The following is a 16,705-nucleotide window of genomic DNA, read 5'->3' as shown; positions in this document are numbered from 1 at the left end:
TTTGAGAAAGACTCACTGTGACATAATTTGTGAACATCATCTCAACTGGCTGATTCCCAATTTGGTTCCTGGTTGTTTATTATCATGTTTTCAGTTGCTCCTTCCATCCAGCTCCATGATTCCAGCCCTGAAGCCTCCCTGCTCCAGCTGCATTAAAGAACCATCAATTCACACAGAAGCACGAAATCAAACAGAGGGTGGGGAGAGAGAAATCCCTTCCCTTCTTCAGCAGGAGAGGCAGGAAGGGAGAAAGGGCAACTATAACAGAGGATAATGACTGCTCCAAACATCAATGGGGGGCCCTTTTTGTGTGGACGCGCGCAGCCCCCTGATCCCAGAGGGCGGCTCCCTGGAAGTTCAGGACTGGCACCGCCTTCCCAGGTAGGATGCCAGGGGTCTCCGCCTACTCAAGCCTGGCATCCAATCCTGCCTGGGGAGGTGTTGCCAGGGGATGGCCAGGTAAGGGAGGGACAAACCAGCTGGGACAATAGCATTTGAATCTTACCTCCAAGCACCAGTTGATTCCAGAGCTTCATATGTATTATGATATCATACCCACCGATGAAAATAGGGACATTCTATTCTACAACAGTAACACTGCTTTTTTTGAGGGGGGGGGTTGCAGGCTAAGTTTTATTAAAGTTTTTCATGATACAAACAATACCCCGACTGAAGCCCAGTTAGCTCCCTCACCCACCCTCCACCCCTATAACCACTTTGCCCCCACCCCTCAAACTTGAGCCCCAACAGGCCTGCCTGCACCTTGTCAGCTACACCCTTCCACATCACCCCCACACCCACACCCAAGGGCCTGCTTCTCCCCAGGGTCTCCTCCAGCTGACGCCCTCTCTGCAGGCTTAACCTGGCTCACTTTCTCCTCCTTGTTTTTATTTGGCATGGCCAGCTAGATGGGTGGCTGGGGGCCTGCGAGGCCAGAGCCTCCTACAACAGGGATGGTGGAGACATTGGTGGCGTCCCTGTTGCCTTGCTCCCCCTTCCTCCTTCTGCCGCTACTGGTGCTGCTGCTGCCTGCCTGCCTGCCTGCCTGGCTTCCTCCTTCAGACCCAGAGTAAGACTCTTCTCTATTCCGTCCACCCCACCTTCTCCGACTCCCGGGAGAGGCAGCAAAGGAGGTGGCAAAGGAGGAGGAGGTGGCCTCAGTCAGCAAGTACCTCTTCCCTCCGCTTCCCCCCAAATGAAGCCATTTCCAGTTAGTGTACCTCAACAAAAATGGAAATTCAGGATTCCGTGTGACAAAGTGAGACGCCATGGTGGCTTAATGGTTTTTCTGGCAGTCCCGGCATTTGGGGGGCAGTTGAAGAGGATGTGATATGTCTTTGTGATATGTGGTTTATTTACACACACACCTGAGCGGGGGGGGGGGGGGTACCCAGCATTACACAAGGGTTTTGCCTCCTCCATAAATACAGCTTTGGCTTTCAACAGACACCAGCCATTTCTCTGCCTCTCCAGCCAGCAAACTGCTTGCTAACTTGCTTTGCTCCTGTGTCCTGCTAAGGACCCTGCACCCTCGTGCTAACACCTCTGCAGGAGGCTAGTCCTCGCTTAATTAGCCTTTCACATGTGGATTCCTTAGGATTAGAAAAGGTCTAATACACAATGTCATAAGTTTGCCTAATGTAATCAAAGGATTAAAGCTTCTAACACATATCTTAAGACACACAGGTCTGACATGCCATTTTAACACACAAACTGTGATTAAATTCTAACGTTTACTGAGCCCAGGCATTTAGCACACACAAACCTATAACAATATCCACAAATTGATGCCAATTAGGTTTTGTTGTGCCAGGGGTGATGACAAAGAAGCTGCATTTCCACAAAGCACACACACACCACAATATTCAAACAATATCTTGCTCACAATGTACATTTTGCTTCTTTGACGTCTCTCCTTTTTGTTTCTCTCTGTTAATGAACAACATGTCATGACATTTTTCACTCTAGTAAGAAATTACTATCTGACAAGCATAATGAACATTTCCACCCTTCAGAGCTTGAACTTCTGAAAGCTTTTATTACCAGGAATTGGAGGTTTAGACATAAACACCTAACTTTTTTAAAAAAAAATCCTCATATTGCCCTACAATAATTTATAATGAAACATTGCACTGTATAATTAAGAGCATCCATATGTAATGGAGCATCTCAGTCTGGCTTGCACAAACATTATCTGTGTGGCTTGTTTACTGAACTTTACCTAGAGAAATTTAACCGGGTCACCCATCACCACCACCCTTTAAAAAAAATAACTAGTATTTTGGAAATTCTTATCTAACTTTGCAGATGTTTCCCGGGAACAGAATGCTAGGCTGGATCACCAAAGCACTGCAAGGTTTATCCCAGGGGTCCCCAAACTGAGGTCCCCAAACTGGTCCGGGAATCAGCATGTTTTTACATGAGTACAATGTGTCCTTTTATTTAAAATGCATCTCTGGGTTATTTGTGGGGCCTGCCTGGTGTTTTTACATGAGTAGAATGTGTCCTTTTATTTAAAATGCATCTCTGGGTTATTTGTGTGGCATAGGAATTCGTTCATATATTTTTTTCAAAATATAGTCCAGCCCCCCACAAGGTCTGAGGGACAGTGGACCGGCCCCCTGCTGAAAAAGTTTGCTGACCCCTGGTTTATCCTAAGCACTAGGCACTTGTGCCAGTATTGAAAGACAATGCAACATAAATAAGGCACTGGAATGAAACGGTTTCTTATAAGAAAAAGCAAACAGTCAAACCAAACACCAAAACAACAGCAACACTGTTTCCCCCAAATCTTAGTTAGCAACTTTAAGCTCCCCTAAGAGACAATGGTTTGGGAACCTGCCTTTCTGAGAATATGGCCTATATGTGTGTGTGTTCCATACATAAAAAACAGATGGTAACAGTTCTTGCTCCTCACATGCCTAATTTAAACACTGATGAACTACACACGTTAGCAGTAGGATTCGAACTACAGAAATAGACTATTGATTGAGCTGTATTTGAAGATGGAGAATTCCTGTTGATCTACTTGCTGGGTGGACAATTCAAAGCACTCCGAGGGCCATTTTAATGTATTTATGGAGGGTCACATCAGTACCTGGAGTATATTTGTTTTGCCATTTTAACCCAGCATTTGTTTTTCTGTCTATTAACTGTTATCCCTCTCTGCACTCCATAGCAGCCTCTTGATCGACCCTATGAAGCTGACTTTATAAAAGAGCAACAAACTGTGAGTTGTTTAATTCATTGCTATTGTATTCACTGCCAGCCGGGGGGGGGTGCATGTGGGATTTTCTGCCTCAGGTGCCAAAATTACTTAACTGGCTTTGGGATCTATGCACCTCACCTTGGGACTGGGGTGGGGGAGAGCAGGAAACATCATTTAGGGAACCCTATGTTGTGAGGCCTGATCTGCTTTATACACATTTGCATGGTGTTGCAACAAGAGACGCAGGGCAATGTGCTTTGCCAATTGTGCCCACCTCTGCTGTCCAAAGGTAATTTGTTTATGAAATATGAGTCTGCCATGCATTTAGCTAAATGTCAGTGATGGGGCTGACCTTCAGAACAACGTACTGAATACCCAAGTGCAGGGAAAATGTTTTTGTGAGGTTCATTTAGCACAATTGCTTTTTGATCTATAAATACAAAGCAAGCATCTTTCATAAAGCTTCAGGGGAACTTCTGTAAAGGGGAGATAATGGGCCATGCCTCCTGATCCAGTATGCTCCCGGCAAAGGCCAGTCTTGGTACCCAGGGACCGATTATGCTGCATAATACCCCCTTTTGTGGTGCCACTCACTGCAGAGAGTGGCCACCTTGCAGTTAAGGACTTTGCAGAGAAATTAGAGGGCATTGCTCTGCCAAATAAGCATTTAAGACTACACACTCAAAAAAACAACACCTTAATAGGGTTCATGTAACTCAAGGGGTAGGTGGCGCTGTGGGTTAAACCACTGATCCTAGCGCTTGCCAATCAGAAGGTTGGCGGTTCGAATCCCCGCGACAGGGTGAGCTCCCATTGTTCGGTCCCAGCTCCTGCCCACCTAGCAGTTCAAAAGCACGTCAAAGTGCAAGCAGATAAATAGGTACCGACCGTTACAGGAGGAAGGCAAACGGCATATCCGTGTGCTGCTCTGGTTTTCCAGAAGCGGCTTTGTCATGCTGGCCACATGACTTGGAAGCTGTACGCCGGCTCCCTCAGGCAATAACACAAGATGAGTGCCGCAACCCCAGTCAGTCACGACTGGACCTAACTGTCAGGGGTCCCTTTACCTTTACCTTTAACTCAGGGGGACTTTTCAATAAAAAGCCTTAGGATTGCACTTCATTTCCAAGTCAATTGATTAATTGCATTTTCAGCCTTGGAAAAGTTCAAGGCTCATTGTCTCCCCTGCTCCCATCCTCACAATAACCTTGTGAGGTAGAATAGGCTTCATGAGAGATTGCTTCAAAGTTGGTCTACGAGGTCCATAGCAGAGCATTTGAATCCAGCTTGTTCTATTGCTGAATGGTTGAGAAACAGTCCCCTGTCTGTAATTCAAGCCCAGCACTTTTATCCTATTCGTTGTTGCATGTGGATAACAATTGTGTTCTTGACCCACACAGCATTTTCTTCAAACTAAAATACATACTCTGTAATTCCAGCCTTTCTCGAAATAACTTTCTACCCACATCATTCATCATCCTTTTATGTCTCCACTGAATCCTTTCAAAATTGTCCAACATTCTCCTTATATGAATGTAGCGCCTACAGCCATGCACAGGATTATTTGTGGTGGGGTGCCTATAAATGCAACCATCGTCATATAAAAAACAAGGAAAATGCCTGTGTTTCAAATAATCTCATTGGAATGCATGATATCATGCCAGATGAAGCAGAAAGCTCACAAAGGCAATTACTGTTACTGCAAAATACAATTTTCATTGTGCTGAGCAGGAAAGAGAAAACCTAACTTCTCTATGAAAATAAAATTCTAAATCACAGGATAAGCCAATAAGGCTCTACGCATTCTATATTTCTGGTGTTCTGTTTGAAATATGTTGATTTGTACAAGGATTTCAACTAGCTAGTCTCGAATTCTGATACCCACACCAGTGATTGTTCCAAGTATAAAAGTTCACGAACCATTTATTCTGCTAAAGGAGCTAATATTCATATATATAGTTTTCCCACATAGAAATGTTGAACAAAGCTAGCTGTGAGATGGCGCTACTTAAGAGGCTTTTATATGAAACTGGCATGAAACACTTCACTGCAGGGGAACAACATTTAAAACTCTGTTTTCAATTAGCAGGATATACAGAAAATCTATTTGTTTTGATGCTGGACTGGATATGATCATGCCTACTGTTCAAAGACAGAACTAAGGATGTTGTTCCAAAGCAATTATTCCTTTATCACACGCTTGCACAGCATGAGTCTAAGCCTGGGTGGACTCCCGTTCAGGGTCGCCCACGGTCCCTTTGATTGTGTATCCTTCCAATAAAAGTAGTACAAAGGATTTAATTGTAGAGAATGACGCGAAAGAATTGGAGTACATGATCAAGCTTGCTCTGCAACAACGGGTGGGAAACAGCAGCATCACCATTACGGCATGTTTGCCATCTTAGTCAGCATTTCATGAATTCATACCATAGGCCCAATTCATAGTTAAGACTAAGCTAAGGTGTGGCTTAGCACAAATGAGCAAATATGCAGGGTCTTGGAGATCGTGGCTGCTCTGTTCCTCCTCCAATACTGATCCTGGTGCCTGTTGTTGTTGTTTAGTCGTCTTAGTTGTGTTCGACTCTCTGTGACCCCATGAACCAGAGCATGCCTTGGAAACTCTCACTTTCTTCTCAAAGCTTCTCTCACCAGATGTCAAAGAGAAAAACAACTACCAGACTTTTAGAAGACATCTGAAGGCAGCCCTGTTTAGGGAAGCTTTTAATGTTTAATAGATTATTGTATTTCGGTGTTCTGTTGGAAGAGTGGCTGGGAAACCCAGTCAGATGGGCGTGGTATAAATAATAAATTATTATATTATTTTTTATGTCCATGGAGTTTTCTTGGCAAAATACTGGAGTGGTTTCCCATTTCCTTCTCTACGTGGATCACATTTAGTCTAAACTTTCAGCTATGACCTGTCCGTCTTCAGTGGCCCTGCATGGCATAGCTCATAGCTTCTTGGAGTTATTCAAGCCCCTTCGCCACAACAAAGCAGTGATCCATGAAGGGGGCCTGGTGCATGCCTTGTCTCAAATCACTTTGTCCCTGCTTCTTGTTTGTTCCCAAAGTAAAACTGATGCAGAGATTGCATTTTTTTAAGCTTGAGTCCTAACTATCCAATTCTGCTTCCATGGGAGTTTCACCATATTTTTATCCATTGAAACAATAGTATTTTTGATGTCCATATTTACGCAGAGGTCAAGTCCACTGTCTTCAGTGATCTATCTTCCTGGGAAAATCTTTATTTTTTTCTTTGGAAGATCTCAGAGTGGCACTAGTGACCCAAAGTTAAACAGCAGTACATCAAGTACATTTCCAAACTGACTATATATGATTGCAGTTGGTTTGGCACTCTTTTAGCTAGATGAATTTGCCACAATATACCAGAAGCTTCCCATTTAGATGGGCTGTAACTGCAGCTGTAATTGCAGCTGTAACTGCTATCTTTCGGGGGGGAACTTCCAGACTCAGAGAAACCTTCCTGTAACCTTCAGTCGGTCTTTCTTAAAAACTATGAATAATCTAGTTCAGTCTTTTTTTAACACTATGCAGTTGACTTTTATTTCTTAGATACACCTCATCCTACCACCATTCTATTTAACTCAATCCCATTGCAATGGAATATTAATTATCTGAAGTGAATGCATATTATATGGTTCAGCATTGTTGTTGTTGGCATCTGTCTGTCTCAAAAGAGTGCCTCTGGGAGTGAAGCCAAACCTCTGCATTAGCAGCACCAAAGTAACCTCCCTGGGACACAAACCTGGGCAGTGTGAATGGAGGTCCTGGGCTGTCCAGATGACAAGACACCCCCCTCTTGGCCTTGCTGATGTGGTTCAAAGGAAAGCAGAGCAATATGTTTGGCACCAGCTTGGCTGCAGGAGTTGCTGGAAGGAAGTGTACAAGGTGCCATCCAACCATCTTAGAGACTCCACTGGATTAGTGTGGGGCTTACTCCTTAGCCTTTTCTTCCCCTGAAGATATCATGCAAGGCAGCAGAGCCTGTTTTCACATGCAGAAAAAGTCCCTAACTCACTGAGGGTTTGAGACCCATCGGCTACCCTCAACTGGTTTAGCCAGCCAGTCAAAGCTGTTACCTGGGGTGTGGCTGCTGTTGCAATCTGACAGCTTCCAGGAGCCGCAGATGAGAGCTGAGTGTAGGGTGGGGACCAAAGGTAGACAAACTACCCCAGAAGGAGCATGACATGTCCCCCACCAGAGGTACCACCACCACCACCCCCAACAATCCATATGCTTCAGCATTAACCTTCACTGGTTTTTCTTTTATTTATACAAGATCTCCCAACACTCTTGCGACTGATTCTGTTTATCATACAAGTCCCATCGTGACATCAGCACTATTGTTGAAGAGATTATCTGCTTTTGACATTCTAATCATACGCACACTCAAATTAAAGCTTTTGTCCTTGCATTCTACGGAGAATTGTCCACACAAGCTCTTAAGTGCTCCTCAAACAATCAAGACAAAGATAGTTGGCTGTGTTTAAGCCCATCCTCTCCTCCCAACACCACTGATCTGGACAACAGTAGAGGATATTAATTACTTAACCCTTACTGCAAGTATGGGGAACCTCCTAAGACCTCTCTTTCTGACCCCCCCCCCAAGACTCTCCCCAGGTCATACCCTCTCCACACTTCCTATTATCCCTGCTTCACATCATCCTGGAATATGTCCTTGAACCCTGAAAATGCCTTTTGCCTGGATGGATGGAGGATTGAGAAGTGTGTATAGAAAGTAACCTGCTGTATAAAGGTAAAGTTCATATTAAATTCTACACCCACTTTTTGGCATACCCAGAAGGGAATGCAGCCCTTGTCCTGAAAAAAAAGTTACCCATCCCTACATTAGCGATCTGGGGGCCTCTCTTCCTAGCATGTGGAGTGCTAGGAGAGTCCATTTACTACGCAGCAAGGAAATGTAGATTTTAAAAATCCAAAATGCTCCTCTCATCACAGTGCAACAGAGCTACCAGGATAGGAATTGCTTCACAATCCAAGGACTCTCTGACGCAACAAGAGGCCACCACAACACTATTCCCTAGCTAACTGTGAAAGCCTTTCTATGATCTATTCTAGAGTTTTGGCAGAGTTGGCTAATTTCTTTTTTTTTCTCAGTACTAGAGTTTGGAAGCCCACCAATCCCTTTTTGTGATCTAGACTGAGAATGTGGAATCTGTGGCCCTCCATAAGTTGTCCCATCAGATCCAGCCAACATGACCGTCAGTAAGGGATGATGGGAGTTATAGTGTGACACATCTGGAGAGCCACAGGATACCCATTCCCAGTCTAAGGGCTGCATAAATGAAACCCATGTTATATTACTAGAGGACCAGTTTATTTCTTGGGGAGGCTGAATTAGCAACCACAGAATATAGGGGAGCAGAAGGAATACACTGGTCATCTGGGATCTTTTTTTCCACAAAAGTGCTAGCAGTGTGCATTGCAAAAGTTCCTATTTGCATGAGGCAATCTGAGAAAACAAGTACCTTTTGTTCTCTGTTAGAGAAGATTATCTCATGACATAGAAAAGTAAACAAGAATTGTAAATAAAACACCAAACTGAAGTCTTAAATGTGTGTTCCTGAAAATGGTGCAGGTATGTTTCTCGCATAGGGATAGCTTGTAATGTGCATTTATTAGCAACATATACGAATAGCAAATTACTTCATAAAATAAGGTGTTGGGTTATTGTGTGTCAACCCCCTTTTATTCTGCTGGTAGTGGAAATTTAAGAATAATGCATTTATTACTAGGTCCTCCAACACGATAAAACACACAGTGGCATTATGCAGTAATTTGGATATTTTACTGAGTATATATTCCAGCATTATATTTCATGCCTCATTTGTTGGAAAACTCATTAGATTAGTGCAACACCAAGCTTTAATGCAGTAAGTTCAGAGTCTGCCCCCTCCCTTCAACCCCCCACGAAGTTGAACTGTGCTTGTTTTCTGTTGTGCTTGAATTAATAAGTGGCAAATGTGTTCATTCTCTTAGCATTTGTGTACGATGTAGTGGTGGATCTATATTTTGAGAGAATAGGAGGAGCTGTAAAAAGAAATTGTGCCCTTGGGCTTATGAGATAATAAGTCTCCCCTCACACAGTTTACATTTGCAGGACACAATCTCCTCATCTATTAAACTCTGCATGAGTTTCCTTTGACTGAACAAAGATTATGCAATAGTTTTCTGAACTTTCGGTGTGTGGCCCAAGAGCAGCATTAAGCAAGCAACTGAAATGCATAAATGTTGACAAAGAGAAAGAGTGAGCAAGAAAGAGCTACACTTAAGCATAGTTTTAACTATTGACTCACTGAAAGAATTACTATTATTCCATTGCTATTATACCAGTGCACTCTAGGGGTGCTTCCAAATGGGCTTTTACTGAGGGGTCGGTACAATTCATACATGCAAATTTTGCATGAGATTCACCCAACATCATTGGCATAAGAATGCTGGCCCATATCCCCCCCCTTTAATTCAGATTTCACTCCCCTCCCTTCTTAAAAACATAAATTATGATATCTGAATGACCCATCTGCAGTATTTAAGCTCCCATCTAGAAACGCACTCTATGCTTTTGGGGGGGGGGCATATAAAAACAATATGCCAACAAAAGGTAGTATGATGATCAGATGCTAATAAAGTGGTTAGTAGCAACCAAACCAGACAATTTTTGTTTTGTCTACAGAGGCCAAAATCCAGCAAATGATGATTAATTCCATTGAAATCAATAGAATTTAATGGAGCCACAATCAAGTCACCTTCCACTTATTTTATTTGTTTTTAGCATATATCCCACCTACTTTCAAAGGAACTCAAGGAAGGTAAGAAGTCACAATACCAAAACAGTATTTCAACTACAAACTATCTTCAAATTGAAAACAAAAGGAAGCTCAGTAATAGTTCCAACACTGCCAAGCACCAAGCAGAAAGATAATCAGCCCAAGTCCTTTTTGCAAAAGCACATCTCTTCCTGCTACTTCAAACCATAGAGTGATGGGGCATTGTGCCACTCGCTTGACCAGGCATTCCATGGGTTATCCACAGAAAATGCTCTGGCCATTGTTGCCACCCACTCTGTTTCTTCACAAGGTCAAGGGATCTAGAGCAGGGCCTCGGATAATGATGGGAGCACATTGAGAGGAATGTATTGAAGAAGGCAGTCCCACTGCTTCCAATGGAACTTAATCACAACACAAAATGGCTTCTGTGGGGATGTGATACACTGTCACATCTTTAAAAGGAGCAGTAAAAGAGATGGGAATACAAAACGATGCAGGTACACCCCCCCCCAATCAACAGGAGAAAGGCATGGACGTGCTCCCTTACCGAGAGAAGCTTTTGCACCTCTCTTCAGTTCAGAGCAGACAGAAGGGTTAGTGTCCAATCCTAGCATCTATTGAAATGTGGGCATGCTGAATCAGGGTGGGGTTCCGTGTTGGAGAGAGCAAGGCAGTGTAAACAGGAAGTGCAGCCTCTCATGCATTGTGGATTGTGACAGGACATTTCCTGTGACTTTTCGTGGGTGCCACAGCAAGCATCTCCAAGCACTAGATTGACAACTTCTTGCATACAGATAAATTGCTTGGTGTCAAGGGATTTGTAAACACAAGGAATAATTATGCAGACAGACAAAAAGTTTTCCATGGATTACACCCATTTATCAGTGTTTTAACTCTTCATAGGTGACCTCTGTCTCAGCTACATGGGCAAACCTTGGCTACAGCTTGCGGTTAGGGAGGAAGAGGCTTCAACACACAAGTTGCAGTTCAGATGACACACTAGTGGCTTAGTTTGGTGTGGCATTAAAAAGGACTAGTGAGGAACAAAGAGGCTGCACAGTCTTCCTAAGACATAATTTGACTTATTGTGTGGTGCAAACCAGGCCATTGAGTAAGAATTTAGAAAGGCAAAACCCTAGTGTGCACTCCAGCATAGCATCCTCTGTGATTTTGGTCTGGAGTTTACTGGGAACTGAAGGGTCTTGGCCAGTTGGAGAGGTGATGAAGCTCTAGAGATTAAGGTTCTCTTCTTGAGGTGTGTGAACTCCTGGCTTCAGTGGCAGAGCCAGATTGGGTGTTAAATTCTCTTCCTCTGAGTAGCCTGCAACATGCTCTTCATCAGACAGCATCCTTGAAGGAAGCTCCCACTAGCTCACATCTGCTGCCCAAGCACTGCCTGAGGCCTCTGGGATGTGGGATGCCGGTGCTTCCGCACAACGCTCATTTGTTTTCCTAATACTCAATTTGCACTATAAGCCCTAACTGAATGGCCATGAAAAGAAAAATAAAATCCACTCTGAACTCTTGCCTCAGACATGCACAGGGAGGAAAGCTCAGTAAATCATTAGAGGTGGCAGCTGGCCCTGCTGGCACAGGGGTCTGGTATTCCTGGAACTTTTGGATGCTGAAAGTCTCTTATAAAATTAAAAGGTCTGACAAAGACCACTTTCCGCCAGCTGGAGGGAAGCAGCAGTTGCGGTCTGGTGCAGCCACAGTGGAGCTGGTCAGTCTTATGGCTATGGCACAGCCAAGAGAGGTTGTCACTTGCTCCTGCACCAGCCACACCAATAGCAGCCCATTGTGGGCAAGCTGGGGGGGGGCACAGTCTTAGGAGCCCAGGACTCAGCTTCAAGCAGCGCTGGATTCCCCACCACCCACCCTAATATTTATGGTGTATGGCTGCCCTGCATAAGACTGTTGGGAGTGGCTGGGGCAACTCAGTCAGATGGGTGGCATATAAATAATAAAAATGTTATTAATTATTACTTGCTTTGGAAGTCTTCAGCCACCGTATTTGGGACCAGGGAGGAATTTGCTTTCAGACAAATTGGGCCTGCCTGGGCTTTCGCCTACCTTACAGCAATTGTAACTACTCAATGGCAGATAAGGCATTGGGTTGCATCCATAGCCTAGATGGATAGTGAGGTGGATGGGAGCTCCACTCCCCGCTCCAAGGTATCAGGTTTTCCTGGTAAGGGATCCAAGGAAAGGTGCATTTTTCCTGATGCCCAGATGTGGGATGATGGGCCATAGCACTCCCAAAATGGCAATCTTGGAGGGTGATCCTTAACCTTGGTTAACCCTGCTGAATAATCAACCTGCAGACAAGTTGAGCAATTCAAGATAAACAGCCAATGCCTACTGACATCTGTAATCAATAAAGTTGTTGCCAGTTTTTAATTCCCCCCAAAATGGTTGTCCTGTGCTTATTGCAACTTCACCATGCCTTGGCTCCACCACTCCACAGCTCACTGTGCTGGACCTGAAATAACAGAATTCAACAAAATTTGTTCTATAAATCTCTTCACTATTCAATCTCTGGCATTAAAGCAACAGAAGAATGCTGATGGGGAAATTATGCACAAAATCTGGCCTAAGAAATAGTTTTTAGGCAGCTGCCTTGACCAAGTAGATACAGCTTGGCTGTGATATAGACCTGAGGGGATTCAGTTCAATTCTAATTTTGCAACAGATTTGCTTAAAGTTTCACTTCTCCCTTTGTAAAACAGTAGCAGTAGAAGCATTATGGGTTGTATGCAGAGTTTCACAAGTGGAAAGCAAGTTTGCGCAATTGATTTTTTTTCTTCCCATCCCCACAGCCCCATAATCTCCAGAGGGTTGGAGGGATCTATGAACATTGTAGGCTGCAACATGTAGGGCTGTATTGGGACAAGTCACAATAATATTTCTCAAAATTGGATAGAGGAAGCTTGCATGAGTGGGGCTCTATTGATGCAACATAACAACACAGGAACCCACCTTATACTGGCTCAGACCATTGTTCTACCTAGTTCAATATTGTCCATACTGACTAACAGCACCTCTCTGGGATTTCAGACAGAATTCTCTCCCAAATCTAAATTGAGGATTGAACTCGTATTTTCCACATGCAAAGCAGATGCTTACCATTAAGGTATAGTCCTTTGCCTCTGTCAGTCCTGCATTGCTGTCATAATAAACAATTTTTACAACAATTATACAATTGTTCCCAGATGTTCCTGGGAACATACCCTATTGAACATAATAGGACTTACCTCTGAGTAAGCAAAAGGGACCCAGGTGGCGCTGTGGGTTAAACCACAGAGTCTAGGGCTTGCTGATCAGAAGGTCGGCGGTTCGAATCCCTGCAATGGGGTGAGCTCCCGTTGCTCGGTCCCAGCTCCTGCCCACCTAGCAGTTTGAAAGCACATCAAAGTGCAAGTAGATAAATAGGGACCGCTCCGGCGGGAAGGTACGTGCGCTCCTCTGGTTTGCCAGAAGCAGCTTTGTCATGCTGGCCACATGACCCGGAAGCTGTCTGCAGACAAATGCTGGCTCCCTTGGCCTATAGAGCGAGATGAGCGCCACAACCCCAGAGTCGGACACGACTGGACCTGATGGTCAGGGGACCCTTTACCTTTTACTGAGTAAGCAAACATGCATAAGTTTGTACCCCACACCCTGGAAAACAATTTAAACTTCCTACAGTCTAAAAAACCAACAACGAAGAAACTGTCTTTAGGTTTCCCTAAAACATATGGGGCAAGACACAGTTTTGGATTTAACCGATGAGATCCAGATCCAAATACAGTAACTACATGAATCACAATGACACAGCGCAGATCTGAAACAGATTGGTCTGTTTTCAAATGCTACACATTCAAGGTGAATTTTGTGGTCACCAAGCCCCTAGTACACACCGTGGATTGGCCAAATTTGTCTTTTGGTAACAGCCCCTCAGGCCTCAAAGATGCTGTTCTGAAAAGTTCCACAACCTTCCAGAGAATTGTTTGTTTGTTTGTTTGTTTGGCATGGGGGACAGGACACTATAGCAGAAGATGACAGCTTAAAAACCTCCAAGCATCGATAAGAAACTTGATGTGGTGCTTTGGGATTCAAAGATGGTACATAATGAGACCTCCAGGTATAGGGTGGTATATAAATTCAATAAATAATAATGATAGATATAGCCCACAATCATCTTGGCCTAATCATACTTAACTTGGACTTATTTCCAAGTAGCAGCAAAATGCAGAATATGAAATCTGGGGAATCAGGATGCACATATGTGAACAGTCCAGTTGGCTTTTTTTAATGGGAGAGAGGGTTAAATTGCTAGAATAAGATGTGAAATTTAAACTTTGTATGTATATAACCTGTAAACAAGGGGTTGTATTAGAATGACAACACCAAAGAGAATCTGTTATCTTTCAGGGGTGTGTGTGGAGGGAATGCAGAAGAACATTATATATCAATATGATTGATAGTGAAGAAAAAAAGAGTGACAATGTGGAAGAAACAGTATCAGTGTGCGGACTAAGATCACCTTGGGCAACACTGATAAAACAAACTCTGCTGGAGCAGCACATAAGGGGGGGGCGGGGTCTGCTATGGATCCTTGCTGTTTAATCTGATTCCCTTTTTTGTAAGATAATGGGTTTCTAGACAGTGGAAATGCTGATGATCCAGTCTATTTGGATTTCAGTACCCCATTTGATACACCACCACATGGGAAATTAATAGTTATGCTGGAGAAGATGGGGATTAATACAGGTACTGGAAGATAAGCATGCAGTTAGATAAAGGTGAGAAGGAAAAACAGACTGACAAGCAAATGTTTGAACCGAGAGGGGATCGTAACTCCATGATAAGAGACCACTCTATTCAACATTTCCACCCATGTCTCTCTCTGACAATGGAATAAGGAACACGTTAACAGAATTTGCTGAGACCCAAGATTTTCAATACATCATTGGTGCAGCTGAGGGCTGGGAAGTACCAGAAGAGAATGAAAATGTAATAGACTTCAAATTGCAAGATTATGCATAAAGACTAGTTAAAGGCTTTACTATGTGTTTCGCTATGTGCTTAGTTATATAGTTAGTATTTTGGTAGGATAATTTTTTAAAAAAATTTTTAACAAATTGAGAAAGAGAGAGACAGGACTGCGAAATTGCATGCAACGGTTGTTCAAAAAGTATTATGATATCATGAGAACTCCAGTACAATTGCTCTTTTGTTCTAACTATGAAATCAATGGAAACTTCCTAGTGAGAAACTGCAGGAGTGTGGGTTTTGTACCATGGATTCCCTGATATATTGAGCATACTTTATTTTCTTGCCTCAGTGCTACAGACTGAAACAACCCTATCTGATGCAACTATATCACCTCAACGGCTTTTGAGAAGAGGAGGCGTTGGATCAGGGTCTCCCCTAACACAATTTTCCCCCGAAATAATAAATGGGGAACCATCGTAGAGTTCCATGGTTAGGACCCTTTAGCTGAGGGAAGGAAACTCAGCAGCTAAGAAGGGCAGGAGACTCTCCTCTCATGGACTTAATAGAAGTGAATGTTCTTACAGTGTGTGGCAGATGGGGGCACACACTTAGCAACTTTTTAAAGGGGTTGCTGACACCATTTTGAAATACCCCTGGTTTTGAAGTATGTCAAATCTAGCAGGGTATAGGTGGGTGATAGCCCTTTTTGCCCATCTTGGAGATAATAGAATCATAGAATTGTAGAGTTGGAAGGGACTCCACAAGGGTCAGCTAGTTCAACCCTCTGCAATGCAGGAATCTCAACTGGATTGGGAATAGTACTTTGGAACTAGCTTGTTGTTGTTTAGTTGCTTAGTCGTGTCCGACTCTTCGTGACCCCATGGACCATAGCACGCCAGGCACTCCTGTCTTCCACTGCCTCCCGCACTTTGGTCAAACTCATGTTGGTAGCTTCGAGAACATTGTCCAACCATCTCATCCTCTGTTGTCCCCTTCTCCTTGTGTCCTTAACCTTTCCCAGCATCAGGGTCATTTCCAAGGAGTCTTCTCTTCTCTTGAGGTGGCCAAAGTAATGGAGCCTCAGCTTCAGGATCTGTCCTTCCAGTGAGCACTCAGGGCTGATTTCCTTCAGAATGGATAGGTTTGATCTTCTTGCAGTCCATAGGACTCTCAAGAGTCTCCTCTACTCCTCCTTTGGGACTAGCTAGCCAAGGGAAATAGCTGGAAAAGGTGTAAATTTGAGGAGTTTTATCCCTTCCCCTTGCCAGATGGGAGGAAAGAAGGTCTAAGGAATGTCAGGCAACATAAAAGCACAACTATGTATGTCTATGTGTTGGCTCACTTTGAGGATCATGGACAACAATAACTTTCTCTGCCTTACTGGAGGGAAAGAGTCCACAGTAGACAAGGGATTCTTTTTAAGGGAGAGGGGGCCTTGGGCTTGACTTTGTGATAGTGCACTGGGCAGACATTTACAAGTTGTAGAGTGACAAACCCATTTTCAGAACAGATACTTGTTTTTCCTTTTAAGCAAGGCTTTTTCCCCCCAGGGGAACTCAGTTTCCAGCCCCTCTCAGGTGGGCAACATTTCCATTCTAAGAGAATGAGAGGTGTTCAAGGTGATTTCCAGCATATATATATATATATATATATATATATATATATATATATATATCATTGTTTTTAAGTAACATGTAACTCTGCAAATGTT

At 43.6% G+C, this 16,705-nt stretch overlaps 1 long non-coding RNA gene across 1 annotated transcript in view; it reads right to left on the bottom strand.

Annotated features, from left to right (window-relative positions):
- The window catches only part of LOC118082171 (uncharacterized), a 44,418-nt gene extending 33,830 nt beyond the window's left edge, over positions 1–10,588 (bottom strand). The window contains exon 1 of the long non-coding RNA XR_004692200.2: positions 10,565–10,588. This is a non-coding gene — a long non-coding RNA (uncharacterized LOC118082171). The remainder of the gene's footprint in view (positions 1–10,564) is intronic.
- Positions 10,589–16,705: the final 6,117 nt, after the last annotated feature.

This window comes from Zootoca vivipara, chromosome 3, assembly GCF_963506605.1.
Source record: "Zootoca vivipara chromosome 3, rZooViv1.1, whole genome shotgun sequence".
Lineage (NCBI taxonomy): Eukaryota > Metazoa > Chordata > Lepidosauria > Squamata > Lacertidae > Zootoca > Zootoca vivipara.
Note: the sequence above shows the minus strand (reverse complement) of the source record. Positions and strands in the feature narration are given on the sequence as shown.